At 38.4% G+C, this 20,656-nt stretch overlaps 1 pseudogene; it reads right to left on the bottom strand.

The window, feature by feature from the left end:
* Positions 1–559: 559 nt before the first annotated feature.
* On the bottom strand, positions 560–1,153 carry LOC143581166 (ethylene-responsive transcription factor ERF017 pseudogene; annotated as a pseudogene).
* Between the last annotated feature and the right edge of the window lie 19,503 nt (positions 1,154–20,656).

The raw sequence follows: 20,656 nt of genomic DNA, 5'->3' as shown, positions 1-20,656 counted from the left end.
GTCCTTTTTGGTTGCCACCATGTGGCATGTTTCATTTCATGGTGATGAGTCATCGAACACGTGTCGCTTCCATATATTTTTAGCTAAATGACAAATTGGCCCCTCAATTTTCTAAATAGTCAAAATTGTTATGGAAATTGTGACAATTGGTATGGAAACTTTTGGGGTGTTATATTCTGTCCTCTGGAATGACAGAACACATTCGAATCCACCAAATCACTAGACAATCACTGACAGCGTCTGGACACTTCATAGGATCTATTATTTTAAATAACGGATCGTTTAGAAACCAAAAGCTTTTTATTCTCTTTCCTAAAAACTATTTAATTTTTTTTTTTTTGAAAACAAAATATGTTTTTGTAGCTCTTCAAAATAGAGTTATGTTTTATCGTTATTATATCCTATTGCGTTGGTGAATAAGGAACACAATGCAACAATCATGTATCTATACTTGTTAACGACTCAATCTCGCTCTGTCTATCTCAAAATGCTTATGACCTACCCATGCACATGCACATACAAGAAGCACCCACTCCATTGTTATATACATATAAATATTTTAAAAACTCCACAAGAAGGATGGATCCTCTGAGTAAACCCCTTGATCATAAACCTCTTCTCCGAAATCAACCGTTAATGGTGGCATGAAATAGTCATCAAACCCTGGAAATATCCCATAATCTGGAATGCGGTTTATATGCTCACCAGCATCCATGAGAAACGATGACGGAGATAACACAATATCCGTGGAGGTGGAAGCGTGTTGATTATCCGAAACTTCGGGACCTGGATCATGCAACTCGTGTGATGATGAGGATGAAGGAATGTAAGAGTTTGCGAAGCGAGCAGCGACAGCTTGTATCTCAGAAGGGTGAAGGTCAGTGCCTCCAGGAATGTTTGGAGGTTGATGTGGGAAGTTGAAGTTGGCAGTGTTTCCTCTTAGACAAAATAGGGCAGCATCGAAAGCGCGGGCGGCTTTTTCGGGTGAATCGTAGGAGCCTAACCAGATTCTTTCACGGCTGTTGGGTAGCCGGATCTCCGACACCCATCTTCCCCATTTCCTCTTCCGAACACCTCTATACTTTGCTTCATTGCTTGGGTTTCCTTCACCGCCTCCTGAAGCAGTGGAGGCTGACCCAAGATTTTTTTTCATGATAAACTATATGGATTTTTAGCATATAAATAGATAAGATTGCCAGTGTGGTTATATATGTTGTGTTTGTGTTTGTTTAAATGTTGTTATGAGTTGGTATTTATAGTTTCCTCTAAAATTGGAGTCAGTATAGAAAGTTCAATGGGGCGTGTTGATGACCATTCATCTAGAAGAATATTCAATGCCAGGTGACATATTGAAAAAGCACAAATTCAATTTGTGTTTAGGGTTACGCGGAGGCATCATTACTAAAGAAAACCACTTTTGTTTTTATTAACTCAATTCACTTCTCACTCTAGTAGTCAATTTCAGACTTCACATCCAACATACTCCAATCCCAACCACAAAAAGCTGTTAATTTTCAATAAGAGAGTGCTAAAAGTCTCTTTACCACGCTATATTACTTTTTTCTTTTATGTTGAAGTCCCATAACTAGTACTTTTATGAGTCACCTATATCCATATCTAAAATAGAGAAAAGAAATTTCACTATAACATGTCATGTATTGTTTTGAGATACATGTAAACTCTAGCTTTTATATAAACTAAAATTATTATTATTATTGTTATTATATTATTATTATAACTGTGATCTTACATATAAATATAAGACGGGATAAATGATAAAATGCCCTTATGCCCTTATAAAATACTAAATGTAAAACGAAAATCAAAAATAAAAATAACGAGCGACAGTCATTTCGTAAATAAATCATTCCATAATTTTAAATTAATATTCTAAAGAATGATAATTATACTTTATATGTACATTTATTAACCTTGATGAGCACAAGAGTTTATACATGGTGCCACGTGAATATTTTAGATTTTTTTCAATTTTGTTTTACTTGTAACTCTATACTTTTCATCCATCACTTTTAATCCTTACATTTTTAATCTTCTACAAATTTGTCACAAAAAATTTTCATTTTTAAAACCAACACTTTTCTCGTTTAATGACCCCGTCGCAATGCGCCGTAAAGAGTGTGTGTTGTTGAGCATTTTTACATCTCCTTTTTATTCGATTTAACAATCCCACCGCCGTGCCACTAAGCGCGCGGGTCCAACACCCCCTTCAACACGGGGTTCAATAAAGCGTTTTAATGTTATTTTTTTTAATAGTTTTACTAGTTTAGTCTAGTAGCCATTAATATTATGATAAACATACTTATACATTATACATCATGTAATCTTAATAATAAATAATTTCTTAGTAATTAAAAAATGTATTTCTTAGTGTTTTTAATTTTTATCGACAAATGTTAAAATATAAAATATCACTGATATTTATATTACATGTCAATTGAAATTCAATGGAGTAATAGACAAGGACGGACCTTAATAGGGGCGGAGAGGGGCCATTGTGCCCTTATTTTAGACAAGTTCAAGTATAAAAAACGTGGAACAATGGCTCACATTCTAAGCATGACAAAAATCTTGTCTTTTCTTGCAAGTTGAAACGTGAATTTGTGACCGGGTGGGCCTATTCTCTTTCTTTATGAATGTAGTCACTCTCACGACATTTAAATCAATCATTTTCTAAGATAATTAACTCATGGACAATGTATTCTCTTTATGTAATTTAAATAAACTTCTTTATAAGTTTATTCTAACTTTGATTCTATAAACAATAATTTCATTATATTTAGGTCATCACCGACTTTCTTACTCTGTGATATTGAAGAAACACTAATCGGACCCCGGGCAGATTACGGATAACCTGGGGGTTAGATAGATGTTTCCCACGAGGGGTTAGACCCAGCAAAGATGGTTCTTCTGATAACCTGCAAAACAGACACCGTGAGCTCGCACTGAGAAGGGGGGGGGGGGGGTTCCTCCTTGTGACCACCCTCCGGCGTGAGAATCAGACTAGATTGCTCTTGAATATAAATGTATATTAAGAGATTGCTAGAGCAGATATCAGGTATAATATGTAATACGAGATAGTATATGATGATAATATGATAAGATGAGATAATCATACCATTTGGGGTATTTATAGCCGAATGTAGGTTTCCAAGAAGGTGTAGCCGGCTGAATAGTATTCCTGTTCTACCAACTGTGGCCTACGCACGTGCCGTGCTGGTAGTTGGTGGGTAGGCAGCGGCTGACAGTGACCAGGCCTGCTGTGTACTATTCCTTTTCCACCAACTGCCGGCTATGCACGTGGTATGACAGGAGTTGGTGAGTAGGCAGCGGCTAATAGTGACATACAGTACAAGAGCATGCTGCTCGCCATACTGTTGTCAATGAGCTGTCGTATCTTTGGTCAGATCTTTTGCCCATACCTCGTCAGGTACAGTACAGAAGATCTTCCCGTATCGTACGGACAGGCTTATTTGGGCGGGAGTATTCCCCCTCCCGCCTTTGTGCGGGATTGTTCCCGGCTTTGCTCATTCCTTCAGGTGACAACTGAATTAGAGAGCTAAGTGCCTTGTGCGTGTAGCCTTGCTGCGCGGGTGGCCTTCCCTGATGGCTTGTATCCGCAGCTGCGGGAACAGGCAGAGTACTTCACCATTGGGAGGCATTTCCTGCGGGAACAGCTTGCGTACTGCGCGTAAGGACGTCACGTCTCTGAGCATGGTGGGTCCTGCGTATCCAGTTGGTTTCTGCGCAGACGTCTCTTTTGAAGGTGTGTCTTGCGGGTCCAACTGGGCTCTGCTGGAACCTACCTCTTCAGATATATAGTTCGTATGACGGAACTCAGTTCTGCAATAGTAAATGAAGAGTGGTTTGCAACATTTTTACTATATATTCAGAGATGCATTTCCATATTCATCACAGTACTACTTGAACTTGTATGAGAATATGCTATGACTTTCCTTGTCTTCGTTTAGTATTCGTTAGTCATGACGAGAACTATCAAGTCCCAGGTCGATAATAAAACACAAACTTGTAAGGCCAATATTTGTGACTTGCGATATCAAATTACAAAACCCATTATTTATTCACGGTTAAGATAATAATTAATGTCAGCGAGAAGTCCAGATACGAGACGAGAGCTTCGTCACTCGTTTAACTTCAACGGGAAAACTTCTAAATTATGTTAGGCTATAAATAGGAACTTTGTATTTCATTTATGTGTGTGTTTTGATGGTGTAAACAACCACCCAAGGGGAGCTCACCTTGGGTGGGATCTGTTCGTTAAATATTATGAATCTTTTGTACCGGTTACGGAGTTATTCAATATTATTTTTATATATTTGTTCGATCGTTTGTTTATACCGCACCCGTCTCGAGAGTTTATCAAGAAAAAAGCCGTTCGTTGTCGGATCCGGTTTCGGGACCTACAATTGGTATCAGAGCGGGTCGAATCTTATGATTCAACTTTGTTTTTGATATTCGGGTTCTATTTCCGCGATTACCCGAACCGAGACATTAAAGTTTTGGAAATAAAGTTTGGTGTTTGGAAATAAAAGTTTGAAGATTTAGGGAAATAATCATGTTTGTAGTTCGTCTTGTGTGTAGATCTGGATTCCCGGCCCCGTTTAAAGGCGGAGAGTGGCCGGTGCTCGAACGACGGTGGTTGTGTCGGTTTTAGTTGATTGGTGAGTATGTTGATGGTAGGATGAAGAAGGCATTGGCTACGGTGGTGATTCCAGTTGGCCGAAATGGTTCACCGGAAAGCGGCATCGGAATACTCATCGGAAATCTAATCCGGTGACCTTTAAACCTTGTTTCTAGTCTCTCTCTCCTGCACAAGAAAATATTATCACCACAACCATTGTTAGAGTAGTCTACACAACCCAAACCCACTATCCGACGTTAATAACACACACCACCACCACCACTATCCAAACAACAAACAAGAGATGGTGGCGGCGTTTGCTGTGAAGGGAGTCGCAACCGAATTAGTTTTTGTTTGTTTGACAGAAGGTTACTGGTGGTTGGTGACGGGTGGCTATGGAGGAAGCCGTGCGGCAGTGGTTACGGTGGAAGCGGAGATCGGTACGGAGGAGGAGGCGGCGGTGTTGGAGGATAGATGCAGATGGCTGTTCTATCGGCGGTTGGTTTGAATGTTGACCGGAAGGGGTGGCGGCTGTGGTGGCCGGAACCAAATTTCTGGCTGGCGCTAACGGGAATCTGATTTTTCCTGCGCCGATAACGAGAGTTAGTGAAGTGGCGGCTGGAGCTTCATAGCTTCATAACAGGTTACGTTTCTTTTGTGTTGTGCCCTAATATGGATTGGAAAGGAAATGGGCTTGGGCTGTTTTATTTTTTAATGTGTTGGGCTGCTAATTGTAATATGGGCTGCCTAACTGATCAAGAATAGACCAGCCCACTGCTTTAGAATATGGGCTGCTGGAATTAAATTTTAAATTGGACCTGCTTATACAAAAGTAACTCGACTATGTGAAATAATAAACCGAGCCACATGCTTGCAAGATGATTTTGGCCAAGAAGTTATTTATTTTTCGTGTTGACCAAACTGAAGAAAGTCAAATTTGTTCGGGTTTTCGTCTTGTTTACCGTGTTCAAAGCTTGTTATTTCTAAGGCGTTCGAGAAGTTGGATCCGAAAGGTAAATTTTGAACGAATTAATAAGTTTTGTTCATTTGATCATTGAATCCGGTAATTCGAGATCGATTTGTGGATATTAGAGCTCATCTCATGCCTATATACAACTTAAGATCGAAGAAACGAGAACTACTTCAAGATTAAATATAGGTGGATCATACCTTGAGGGGGTGAATTGAAATGAAGAGGCATCGATTTATCGGGTGATTTGTGAAGATGCGAGACACGGTGAGACAAAGTTTTGAGATCACAAGTCAAGGGGGGTGATTGTAAGGCCAATATTTGTGACTTGCGATATCAAATTACGAAACCCATTATTTATTCACGGTCAAGATAATAATTAATGTCGGCGAGAAGTCCGGATACGAGACGAGAGCTTCGTCACTCGTTTACCTTCAATGGGAAAACTTCTAGATTATGTTAGGCTATAAATAGGAACTTTGTATTTCATTTATGTGTGTGTTTTGATGGTGTAAACAACCACCCAAGGGGAGCTCACCTTGGGTGGGATCTGTTCGTTAAATATTATGAATCTTTTGTACCGGTTACAGAGTCATTCAATATTATCTTTATATATTTGTTCGATCGTTTGTTTATACCGCACCCGTCTCGAGAGTTTATCAAGAAAAAAGCCGTTCGTTGTCTGCTGCTTCATTTGTGGAAATCCGTCTCATCTTGCAAGACATTGCAAGAACTGGCACAAACAACAAAGAGACTTCAACAGTAAGTTTGGTCAGACATTTCCTAGGTATAATACTCAAACCGAGAAAATGCCTAACCAAACTTACACTTCAGCCAGTGAGACAAATTTAAGATCCAAAAGAACCGAAAAACCCAAGAAACCATTTTGGATAACCCAAAGAGAAAGAAAGCGGTTAGCTAAGGGTTCTGAAGCTGAAAAGCCCAAGAGCCCTTCAAAGGTTTTCTCAAAGGCTAATCAAGAAGATTTTGTGGTTAAGCCTAAACCAAAAGGAAGGCAGTCAAGAAAAGTTTTCAAAAATCGAGGAAATCATAATTCAAGTTCCTCGAGGGATTGTTCTTCCGATTCTGATTCACCAAAGGATTATATTTTCAGAAATCATAAAATAAAACTTGGTGATTTTGTATTTAACCTTCCCGAGACAAGAGTGTCTCGGGAAACCTTCCACTAACTGGTTCTTTGTGTGTGCAGGGACAGCCTGGACGGCCTGTCAACAATATTTGGTACTTAGACCGTGGCTACACCAGACACATGACAGGAGACGAATCGCTGCTGTTCGAAATCAAACCATTCAACGGGGGAACAGCTCAACCACAACCTGCTCAGCGTCTCTCAAATCTGTGATAAGAAATTTTCAACCCTATTTACTGAAAATGAATGTCTCATTCTGAAACCAGGTTTTAAAGTCCCTGAAGAATGGATTATGATGAGTACTCCGAGGCACAACGATGCCTACATTCTGGACATGAGAAGCAATTACTCCATACGGTCTGCTTCTTGCTTGATGTCTAAGGCCTCGGAGAACGATTCATCCTTATGGCATCGATGGTTGGGTCACGTCAACTTTAAGAACTTGAACAAGTTGGTTAAAGGTGACCATGTGAGGGGTTTTCCATTAAAATCTTTCCACTGTGCTGAAAAATGTTTATCCTGCTCTAAATGCAAACAGCACAAACTCCCTCATAGGCCCAAGCTTGTCAATTCCATCAATTCCACTATTCAGTTGTTGCACATGGATCTTTTCAGTCCAATTCAACCAATGGCAATAGGTCGTAAAGCCTATTGTCTGGTTATTACTAATGATTTTTCGCGTTTCAGTTGGACATTTTTATTAGGGCACAAGGACGAGACGTCACAGTTTCTACTCAGGTTTATCGTGTTGGTTGAGAATCAAACTGATAAGAAGGTGAAATGTATCAGAAGTGACAACGGCACTGAATTCTGCAACAAGGTGGTGAATGAATTCTGGCAGAACAAGGGAATTGTTCATCAACTCAGCGCACCTTACACTCTTGAACAAAATGGGGTGGCTGAGAGTAGAAATCGTACTTTGGTGGAAGCCGCTAGAACAATGCTCTCATATTCCAAACTACCATTGATTTTCTGGGGTGAAGCCATCAACGCTGCTTGCTTTACCCAGAATCGTGCGCTTCTGAACAAAAGACTGAACAAGACTCCATATGAAGTCTTCAATGGAACGAAGCCAAGGGTAAATTTCTTCAAAACGTTTGGATGTCCCTGTACCATACTCCAAACAAATGTTGGAACAACCTCTAAGTTTGCTGAAAAGGCGGATGAGTGCTACTTTGTTGGTTATTCTGCTGATAAAAGTGCTTATCGTGTGTATAACAAGAAATCAAGAGTAATCTTGGAGTCCTTCAACATTGATTGGCAAGAGTTAAACCCTACTGATGCACACAATGGTCCGGACTAGATGTTTGATTATGAAGGATTGTTCAAGCAGTTTCGTGGAATGTATATGACACCCGCCGCACCAATGGTTCCCCTGTTGCTTCTCCACTTGTTCAACCAGATGATGATCAGTCTATCCTGATGCACGCTGTTTTGAAAGATCTTGGACATATTGACATAGCTGCTGCTGCACCCATACTGAATGTATAACCAATGGCTAACCAACAAGCCCCGATTGGTGATGAGCAGCCCTCTGCCGACACCACTGAAATGTTAGTTGTTGAAGACACAACTGATTCAGATTCTGATTCATATATGTCAGCCGAAAACAATCAAAATGTCCAAGTTGATCAAGCAAAGCCACCCCCTGCAGAACCAAGTGTGATATAATCTGTCCCCACAGCACACCTCCCTCAGAAGAAGACAATCAAGGTTCTGCAATGGAGGTTGATGCATCATGTGTGCAGGTTGAACCCAGTCCGAATGAAACTTCTGACAACACCTTCACAACTTCTGTTCCAGCTGTTGCTGTTCCATTCTATGCAACCTATGGGAAGGTCCTATTGCTACAGAACATTTGGTTGAACCACGAGAAGACGGAGCTAATCCTCAACCGAGTGTTTCTGTCCCTGTGACCACTGTCTTCCATCCCATAGAGAGCTTGACCATTCAGCTTGAGGCAACACCAGTCGAGCATGTCGACCAAATTCCACAGCTACCAATTCATCGTCGACATCCGACTAAGAACATCATCGGAGATCCGTCCATTGGCATCCAAACACGTAGTACTTCTGGTAACATTAACAGATGTCTTTTTGCTTGTTTTATTTCTTAGGTGGAACCCAAGGACTATAGAGTCGCACTGAAAGACAACTCCTGGGTAGAGGCCATGCAAGAAGAACTGTTATAGTTTAAGAAGCTGAATGTTTGGAGGCTAGTAAAGAAACCAGAAAATAAAAGGCTGATTGGAACGAAATGGGTGTTCCGAAATAAAAAGGATGACAAGGGGGTGATCATCAGAAATAAAGCCCGGCTTGTTGTACAAGGATTTTGGAAACTTGAAGGTCTTGATTACGATGAAGTCTATGCACCAGTGGCCAGACTGGAAGCGATTCGCATCTTTCTGGTATACGCATCGTACATGAACTTCAAAGTGTATCAAATGGACGTGAAGACTGCTTTCTTATACGGGAAAGTAAAAGAAGAGATCTATGTCACTCAAGCTCCAGGTTTTGAGGACCTAACTCATCCTGATCATGTTTACCGCCTAGACAAAGCACTATATGGTCTCCACCAAGCACCTCGTGCATGGTATGCCACACTGGATGATCATTTAGTGAAGAATGGTTACAAGAGAGGAATCGTCGATCAAACTCTCTTTGTCAAGAAGGTCAACAGTGATTTGATTCTGGTTCAAGTTTATGTCGATGACATCATCTTCGGGTTCACGAATGAGGATTTGTGCAAGGAGTTCTCTGAGGTCATGCAACAGTGATTTGAGATGAGTTCCTTCGGGGAGATGACTTTCTTCCTAGGCTTACAAGTTGAGCAAAAGAAGGACGGGACTTTGATTCACCAAGAAAAGTACGTTCAAGACATTGTTCAGAAATTTGGTTTCAAGGACTCATCATCATTTATGACACCAATCGCAACGCGACCTGTTCTAGCTCCTGATCCATCAGGAAAACCAGTCGATCAACACCTTTACAGGTCAATGATTGGTTCCCTGAGGTATCTCACTGCAAGCAGACCGGACATCATGTTCCCTGTTTGTCAGTGTGCCAGATATCAGTCAAACCCGAGAGAATCCCACATAACGGCTGTCAAGCGTATTTTCAGATACTTGAAGGGTAGACCACGTTTGGGTCTTTGGTATCCAAAGGAATCTCCCTTGGAACTTCATGCTTACACTGACAGTGATTATGGGGGATGCATTTGGACAGAAAGTCTACATCTGGTGGATGTCAATCCATGGGTGATCGGTTGATCTCATGGCAATGCAAGAAATAACTCACCGTGTCCACCTCCACAGCAGAAGCCGAGTACATTGCTGCATCCAGCTGCTGCTCTCAAGTGATTTGGATCCAGCATCAGCTGCTGGATTACGGTTTGAATTTCTGTGGATCAACGATCAAATGTGATAATGAGGCGGCCGTTGCAATTGTTAAAAACCCGGTCCAGCATTTAAAGACTAAGCACATTGACATCCGAATACACTCTATTCGTGATTGTTATGATCGTAAGCTTGTCGACATAAAAAGGGTTCATACTGACTATAACTTTGCAGATCGCTTTACAAAAGCTTTTAGTCGTGCCCGATTTTTGTTTCTCGTTGAGTCATTGGGCATGATTTCTTTTGAGTAAATCTTATTATTAAGGTTTTTAAAACTGATATTTTTCAAATATGTCACAATTTTAGAGGGAAAAAATGAATTAAGTTTAACTCACCAAAAAGATTTTAAATTTATTTTTTAGAAAAACAAAAATCAAGTCACTTGACTTTACAAAAAGATTTTAAGTTTTTATATATAATATATAATATTAATTTCTTCATTACTCTCATTTAAGAAAATCCGGGAGCTCCTTCATAGAGGGAGTCGGTTATTTTAAAAATTTTTGAATTAAGAATTTGATCCAAACCTTTGGAAAATGATAGTACATTGGTTTGTAATGATTCTAGCGCGTTAAAAGAATAGAAAAAAAAGCTACAAGGTCATTCATAGATATGTAGGTAGGCTTGACAAACAAGTAAGTGTCGGATGATATAAACCTAAATTCCTGCCGGTACTAGTGGATATACGATTATGAAGCGGTTGCATGATTCCGTAAAGTCATATTCATGAAAGCAAAAATGTAACTATACATGTTATACCCAGGCCTCTCTTTACCTAATCACAGTAGTCTTATGAAAGTCAGTGTCAATTTTAATTTTCATTGAGTCAAGAAAAGAGTCAAGTAAAAAGTCAAGAAAAACAAGAAAAATAAAAACAAAAGAGTCAGAAAAGAAAAAGAAAAAGAAAAATCAAGAAAAAGAGTCAGTTCTAGGAATTTTAACTTCTGCTTTATTTCTTCATTTATTTTCGACTCAAGCCTTGGACTTTCTACGTTTGTAGTCATACAATATATGATTGTTAAGGCCCTGAGTCTTCTGCTTTGTTTTACTTTCTTTCTTTTGTTCAAGCTTTGGACTTTCTCTGCGCGATAATATGGTATTATCCGACCTGATTGTTATGGCCTGAACTTCTGCTTTATTTTAATCTTTCTAGATCGAGTCAAGTGTGCAAAGCACAAAGTTTCAAGTGCACAAAATCAAAGTGTCAAGTGTGTTAATAAGATTACTATGATCAACTAAGAAAGGTTTAGGTCAAGTTGAGGTGACATGTGAAAGCAAATTAAGCCCGAGGTATGAAGGAGTCTGTAATTTGTCGGATTAAATGGGGACCACACAAGCGTTGTGCCTAATTGTACCTTAACGTATCATGTTGACATCAAAATATTTGTTAAGTTTAAAGTGGACAAATTATATCTACAATCGACTTTGGGTTCTTGGCATAATAATGTCCAAATAGAAGTGTGATCTAGAACGTTAACAGATAATGTGATTCCATATTGTGATCTTTCTCAGAAAAATAATTTAGTAAACTTTTAAAGTAAATATCTTTGATATATAATATTAATTTCATCTTTACTCCTATCTTATTTTTGTTTTATTTTTTATTTCAACTTCAAAATATTATGTATAGATTTTCGTAATATTAAAATATATGAAAATGCCAAAAAGATTTTAAGTTTTTATTATGTTCGTACATATTTTATTAAACCTTGTTTTATTCAAAATCATGTGTTTAGTTGTCAAGGTCGTTCATGTAATGTTTGTTGAAAACCTGGGACTTAAACAAATCATTTATAAGTTGAGAGATTGAAAATAAAATTTCAGGTTATTCTGCAAACACTTCAAACCAAGAGCTTGTTTTGAAAAGGAAAATTCTTCTTTGACCCTTGAGAGGGTCTGTGAACGAATCTTATTCGTTCTAAGTTTTGTGCAGGTGTAGATGGGCAGGTAGATCAAGATCAAGTTTGCTTGGAGTTGTAGATGCTGAAGCGCTTAAAAGAAGACGAGAACGTGAAAGTTGGTGGTTGAACCTAAAGATGAACTGATTGTGTCTGAAGACAATGAATGAAACCAGCCGGCTCAAGAAAGTTAACAAGAGAAAATTAGATGTCGAGCCTCCCGCATCTGATGTTTCTAAAATTTGCTGTTGCCGATCCTTCTCAGAAAATAAGATAAGAACGGAAAATAAATATTTGTCCAAGATCCAATCTGGTTCAAGATCCTGGATCAAGACAAGTACTAAGTTTCAAGAAATAAAGACTAAGCAAAGAACTTGACGAATGTTCCTCGACATACTCAATCCTAGAGGGAGATTGTAGGGCCAATATTATATATTGTTTTTAGGATTGTATATGTCGTTTTAGTTTGCTTTTAGTCGGTGTAGTGCATACTCGGTATGTTTATTTTGTAAGTATTGGAGAAATGGGGACCCTATAAAAGGGCCACTTAACCCATTTCTCCAACACTCCAACTCTTTCACAACTCTTGGAAATAAAAAGTTCTCTCTCCACTTCTCCTTTTTCTCTCTTTTACATAAACAAACTAAGATCCGAGATCTGAGTGTCGTTGGTGATTTCCGCTAACCAACAACACGGATTGATCGTAGTCAAGTCTTGAGATCCATCTAGAGAACATACAAAACTAAACGAATAACTCCCGCTTATATTAATAAAAAAATCTCACTCAAAAACTTATTACAATATCTTAAACCATAACTCGGTTACATCTCGTTGTGTGTCTTCACACATGCATTCTATAATGTCTAACCATGACTTGGTTTATATAAACTCACGTAACTTGCTAGCGAAGACATTACCTATTATAATTACATAACAATTAGGAAGCATAACTAACTACGACCTACTTGGCAACAATGGTCCCTCAAATTCACCGACTTGTGACTTGGAGTCCAAAATTACTTCCAACAAACTATATAACTCTCATGTCACATATATTAGTAATGTGTGTAGCCTATTACAACTTAACTAAATATTTAAAGTATATATTTGTAGCTACCACATTACCTCTTCTGTGTTCATTTTAGAAATTATATCGTCACTTAAAATCTATATTCTTATATCATATTATCAAGCATTTGTACCACCTTGGCATGAAATTTATACCACATTTATCTTCGGTTCCTATCCCATGCATCGGATTTGAGTATTACCTATTCAGCATATCATGAACCCGAGCCCCAGATTTGAACATTAGTTACTCAATATAGCAAGGGCATAAGTGTTTTAAGTCTAAGCATGACCTAAATACGTAGTTTGTTATAAATGTGTAATTAACACCCTTGTTTTGAACCACTCTTTATGTTTTTATATTTTAATAACAACTAATTTGAAAACTGGTCGTTGTATTTTCTTTTAAAGCTTATGCAGAAACATATTTAAGTAATAATGCGATTACAATGCTACCTATGTGATTTATATTGTATAAGTTTGTCCGAAAATATAACAAGTTAGAGTAAGTTAAACATACTTATATATTTTACATACCATGAAAGTCGTTAACAATATACAACAATAGCGGGTTCAAGTCAAAATTTAGTTTTTATCCCAATACTTTGTTCCATCCCTTCCATCGTGGTGATTTTCCCTAACAGATCGAAATGCATCAAACTCCGTTAGCTAATGCTAAATGAGATCATAATTCATAAATTATTATCAGTCAAGCCAACCTATGGGTACACCACTTACACAAACTTTGGATTGTATTCACAGCATATTTAGGACCAACATACTAGCACGCCTTAGGGCGTAAGAGTAAGCCCCTTGCAACACACCTTTTACACAACCAAGTTTTCAAGTGACTTTTCGATGTTAATCAGTTAAACTCAAGATTTATACAATTTAGCTTAATGAGCATTTGGTTTATCATGTATAAGTTTTAATCACCTTAACATGACCATATCACATGAATGGTTTATATGACTCCTTTGAAACGTCCTATGAGATTCATTGATGTCATCATAATTCCAACACTTTTAAGATGTCATAGGTTTCAATTAAAGGTTTTCATTTGCAATCAAAATTGTTATTCCTTATTCCACAAGGATGCATCTTGATTACCCCCCCCCCCCATGTTAAATTAATCCATGACAATGGGGCCGGCCCGAGGAGTCTGCGAGTCGCACCCTCGGCCGCAACCCGTCTTATTTCAAAAAAAAATAATAAAAATAAAAAATTATATATTAGGTATTATTAAATAAAAAATAAATTATTATGTTTTAAATGAAAGTTTGAAAAAAAAGTAGTTAGTTAAATTTTACTAAACTTTCATATATATTTCAGTAATTACTCATTAATCAAATAATAATAAAAAAAAAAAAAATTGGCTCAATTATTTATCATAACTTTTGCATCAAGAAAAGCAAAACCGCTTGAAAAAATAATAATAAATAAATAAAGGACATGAATTATTTGTTGTTTATCTCTACCAGCATTTTGCTAGTCGTTATAAAGAAATGAGATGTTCCTTAAAAAAAATCTATACCTTTATGCATATTAATAATTGTATGAATATGATAAGGGGACAAGGAGGCCAGTTAATTATTTTATCATTAAAATGCTTTTATACTTTTATGCATATTAAAAAAAGTTTATACTATCTCATCATTAGGCTGAGGGGTGTGGGGGGCGCGAGAGGGGGCGCGAGTGGGGGCGCCAGCCAATAATATTGTGACGTGTGGCAGAGAGAGAAACTTGATAAGATGGGTGTTGGTAGTGGTGCTCGCGCCCCGGGGCATGGTGTGGAGAGGAGCGAGAGGGGGCGCGAGCGGTTTTTTTTTTTTATTGTTTTATAAATGTATTTAAAAAACGTATTATTAAAAAAACTCATAAATTATTTAAAAAAACACACATTAATTAAAAAAACACATTAATATTTAAAAAAAAATTAAAGTACTAAAAAAAACATTATTCTTATTCTTCGGCTTGGTCCTCTTCGATCAACCTCTTGCGGATACGTTCCTTTTGTTTTTCCATCAGCATTTGATCGACCGGATTTTGGTTACTGAAGTCTCTTGTAAGGAATTCCAAATCTCTCATTCTTTTTTTTTCCTTTTTGTCATTAGAGACCACCTCCATGGTTTTGTTGAATTTATTGAGGGATTCAACAAGATCGTTGATGTTTACGGCTTCCCCCTCAGCCGGTTTTTTGCCCCTGGCGTCCCTTCCCAATGGCCGCCTCCTCGGCGGTGAAGACGTTTCCTCCCCCGCAACGTTTAGGTCGAATCCAACCCGGCAATCCGACCCGGCGGAAGTGTTGTACGCTCCAAACGAACTAGTTTTAGTCCGTTTCGGACCTACTTCCGCATCAACGTCCGGCGCCACCAGCTCAACCCACTTAGAACACCTTCTCAACCTCTCCCACACCTTTACATCGTCCCACGTCTTCACCGTCCCATACCTCCGCAGGCACTCCTGCCTCCACTCTTCGACAGTGAAATTATAAACCGCCAAATCGTCACTGCCACTTGCTCTCATACGACCGGCGTTCCTGTTGAACAGATTAGTAAACAAGCCGACAAATTTTCTGATTTCGGTCCACCGACCCGAAATCATATCGGCGTTCCGCTCTGTACTCCCAACGAGCGAATAGAACGTCTCCCTAACCTTTGTCCAAAAGACCTTGCTCTTTTGGTAGTCCGCTGCAAAATGCATAAATAAATTTGTATGTCATTTAACTTTTTTATTTAACTTTTTTATTAAAAATCATTTTTAAAAACGTTAAAACAATTACCGCAACGCCGATCCTCAGAAGTGACTATCCAAGCCCGACACAGGGCTTCCTTCTCATCCGATGACCACGGAGTGATTTTCCGTTTCGTCCTTCCGGTCGAAGCCGAACCCAACCCGTCCGTTGCAATTTGTTTTTTCCGGTGGACGCGTCTTCTTTGTCCCGCAGCTTCACCTTCTGGTTCTTGTGTCTCCGGAACTACAAAGTTAGGAGACGGTTGTATGTTGGATGGTTGAAAGCCGGATGGTTGTTGCGACCCCGAATAAAACATCGGTTGGTCCGGTGCCGACCATAAATCGTCGTAACTGTAATCTGATTCTAGGTTTGGGTACCAATTTCCAGCCATGTTTTTAAAAAAAGGTTTGGAAGATGGGGTGATTTTGGGTTTTGGGTGTGGTATGTGATATTGGTATGTGATATTGGTGTTGGTTTGGGTTTGATATAGGTTAATAGAGAGAAAAGATTGTATGTTATATTGTTGTGGGTTTGTGTTGGATATAGGTGAATATATAGAGAAATTTGTATGGAAAAAAATTTTTTTTTTTAATAAAAAACGAGCCCAAACGGCTATATTCACGCAAACCAAGAAACCTTCACGCCATTCTCAGCCGCTAGCCCACCCGCGCCTGCCTCTTTTTCCGCGCTCGCGCCCCTCTCGCGCGCCGCCTCGCCACTTGCGCCCTTTCTCGCGCTCCGCACCCCTCAGCCTTAGTAGTTGTATGAATATGACAAGGGGACAAGGAGGCCGGCCAGTAATCTTTGACTAATGGAATGTCTCAATGCTTGTGTGAAGTAGACTACTATATCCCCCACCCTGCCACCCCTATAGCAGTCCCAGAACAAAATGGTTGACCCATACCTAAGTATATATTCACATTTTTAATTTGGTAACACAGTTTCATACTAATAATAATAATCAAGGTCAACCAATATTTTATAGTCTTTCTTTGCATTGAACTATCAACACACTGTCACTACGCGATTCCTACGCCTGCTTCCAGTTCCATAAATGCGTACTAGGTGATGTAGTCTGAAAGCAATAAGAAGGCAACCCACATATAGATCAAAGTTAATTTCAAAAATAAATTTGACAAGCTTGGAGTAGGGGTGTGCAACGGGTACGACCCGGACCATTTACATGGAACCGGAACCGTTTACATGGAATTTTGAAACCCGGAACCGGACCATCTACAAATGGGCTGGTCTGGGTTTTGAAATGGATTCTACGGGACGGGTTGGCGGTTTTCACAGGTTGGACCACATCCACTGTCGCTTAGCCGTTTAGCTGTATTCTTCGGTTATACTTTTAGGGTTTCTAGATACATATAGACTAACTTAACCAGTAAATAAAGAGGAACTTTTATGAAGCAGATGATAAAAATATTTTAACCAGTAATTGAAATTAAAGAAAGATAAAAATTATAAAGAATAAAGAAATGAAGTTTGAACCATGAAAATTTAAAATATTAGCGATTTATAAGAACCATAATATATAAAAGATGCATATGCCTCACCAATGCATGTTTAAATTTTTGAAAAACAGGTGTTTGAGAACATAGAGAAGCCGGAAACGGGTTTCACGGTTCCGACTTGGTTCACCGGGTACAACCCGAAACCGACCCGTTACCCGTTTCAAGCTGAATTTCAGAACCGGACCCATACATGGTTTCAAATAACGATTCCATTATACGGGTTTTGTAAACCGGATACACGGGTTTCACGGGTTGGAACCGTGACCTAAACACCCCTAGCTTGGAGATCAGCATGCATGCATGGCTGGTAATTGAAGGAAAAATATAGGAACGGAGATGTAAAGACGGATATTCACGGTTACAAATGAATCTAAACTTACCTTTATTTATATATTTCAATTTCAACATCAAGAACAATTCAATATTTAACAAATGAATCTAAACTTACCTTTATAGTGGGAGAATTCTAGGAAAAGTAACAAGGGTGAGTATGAGGAAGGGAGAGAGACAACAACTTAAAAAGAAGTTTGTTCCATTGAATCGAACCCATGACCTTTCGTTTACAAAACCAGCAACTTACCAGCTAGTTCATCCTTTGTAATATGAATAGAGTGGTTCCTTCCTAATTTATAAGGTGGCTCCTCCAATATTTTCTATATATCGATAGATTATTATTTCGAAACTCGGATGGTTCCGGGGAACCACCCATTTAAACTGTGGATTCGCCCCTAAAATTAGAAGATAACATTTGTACAATTTATATGATATATTTATCAAATCGTATGAAATAATGCATTAATCTTATACATTTATAACTAGATCCTATTAAATAATGATGTTGAACTGGATTTCTTGATAAATAAATGGCACTGACATTGTTATAATACACAAGAGTAGCATGTTACAATGGTCAACAGAGTTCAAGTAGAAGATTACGTAACCAGCATATCTCGACAACTACATTGGCAATTCTGCGATATTCGGCTTTAGCACTAGAATGGGAAATATTGGGTGATCGCTTGGAAGGCCAAAAGAGAAGATCAGTACCCAAATAGACATAGTAGCCCGAGGTTGACTGTTATGTGTCTGGACACCCGACTCAGCTACCATCGGTATAGGCAACCAAAGAGAGATCAAATTTTTTGCGCAGGGTAAGGCCCATGTTAGCCGCGTCTTGAATATAGAGTGTAATCCTTTTCAAGGCATCCTAGTGATCAGTCCGAGGGGCATGCATAACACGTAAATTTGTTGTACTGCGTATTTTATGTCAAGTCGAGTGAAAGTTAAGTACTAAAGCTCCTAGGCTAAACTTTTATAAAGAGTTGGATCATCAAATGGTGCCCCGACATTAGAACTTAGTTTGAGGTTTGTGTCTACGGGCGTGATAACCGGCTTGCAAGACTGCAAACCTGTATAACATCCAAAGCAAAAGCATGTTGCGATAGAAACTGAAATAACGGTAGACGTAAATATATATAATAAAAATAAAACAAAGATAAACAAAAATCAAATATTAACAATAATAATAAAATCATCTAATCCACTACATAGTAGCTACATAAGCACACTCATAATTAAAGTATAAATATATATATATATAAAATGAAGTAATACAAAACAAAAACAATAAAACTTGTGTAGATGAAATCAACGAGATGTATATATGTATATATTATAATTTATTTGTTCAATTATGTCTTTGGTAAAGATATACGGTAGTTAATAATAATAATAATATCAAAATAATAAAATCAAATTAAAAACAACAAAACAGAACCATTCTTTGACCAAGAGGCCTTCTACATTATTACACCATCCCTTCACTTTTTATTTCAGTTCTTGAGTGCTTCTGGTCACAATATTTTACCTATCTTCTTAAGCAAATAGATGACCAGACCAATTATTGGCCATGACTTTAATAGTATATCATGCTTTAAGATATTTTGAACACTAGGAACACTATTATAAATTGGGAGATACATCACACCATTCACCGTGACATCCAACTTTTGTTAAATAATAAATGACGGAAAGTTTTGTTATTAACTTTGTGTCGTTAAGATTAGTCGTGTGTTAAGTGTTTGGTTAATATTTAGATTTTGAATTGTGAGTGGGTTGTGGGGCTCATGGCCCCCTATATAAGCCTAACCCCTCCACCCTTTCACCATTTTGTTACCTTTCACCACACACACACACTCTAGAAGGAATGTGAAGTAAGAGTTAGGGTGGCAGGCCCTTCTAATACCTAGGCAAGAATAGTAAGAGTCAGGGTGGCAGACCCTTCTAATACCTTGGCAAGAATAGAGTGGCCGACTCTACGATATTGGTGCAAGAAGTCGGGTGGCAGACCCTTATAATATCTGTGCAAGAATGTATGTATAATTGTATGTTTGTAAGAATGTGTAAGAATAATGTAAGAGTAGTACAAATAATATTTGTATGCAAATGAAAGAATGTGTAAGAATAATCCTGTAAACTGTTAAATTAGAACTCACTCAGCGTAGCTGACTTTTAGTATGCACGCAGGTGAATAGGATACGACGGGTTGCTTGAGAGAAGACACGTGGCAACAAAGTGAAGACTGGCATCGAAGAAAAGAAGATTCACATGTCATTTACGTTACCTTATAAGACTTAATGTATTTTGTTTAAAAACAAGCACTTATGTTATGTAAGAATGTCTAATATTATGTATTCCGCGAAAAGTTTTTAATTAACTCTGATTTTAGAACCGTGTTTATGAGTAAATCCAACGCCAAAGTAGGGCTCCCGGGAACGGGGCCTTAGTCCACACATCAGGAAGACCTTCTCTACCTAACCATCTTCGATGACTTAGCTAATTTCCGACGATACCTATTGACATCTCCGGCCAACACTATTCACACACTTAACCAAAAACTAACACCGCTTCCCGCTACCTCCACTCTGTGCCGCCACTCATCAATCAACAGAACCTAGCGCATGTCCCCTCGCATCGCATACGGTTTTCCGCAACTAAATCTCTGGTCATCTTTCTTTTTATTTAGACACCAAACTTTTGAAATCTCCACTGCGTACCATCTTCGGCAAGTCAGAAACATGGCAGAAGTTCCTACCATCGGTTGTATGATTTTCCAACGACTCATTAGTTTCGGATTCACTGTTCGGGAATGAGGTAACCAACAAACCATCTCCTAAACTAATTTATGTGGATCATTTCATAGTTTATTAATAATAAACATTAAAATAAAATAGAAAGTAGTGATATACGATTATGGTTTAAAGAT

This window comes from Bidens hawaiensis, unplaced genomic scaffold (genome assembly GCF_021521415.1).
Source record: "Bidens hawaiensis isolate Kalapana, Puna unplaced genomic scaffold, B.hawaiensis_p1.1 tig00030816_1, whole genome shotgun sequence".
Taxonomy (NCBI): Eukaryota; Viridiplantae; Streptophyta; class Magnoliopsida; order Asterales; family Asteraceae; genus Bidens; species Bidens hawaiensis.
The sequence above is the reverse complement of the archived record's forward strand: the minus strand, read 5'-3'. Positions and strand labels throughout refer to the sequence as shown.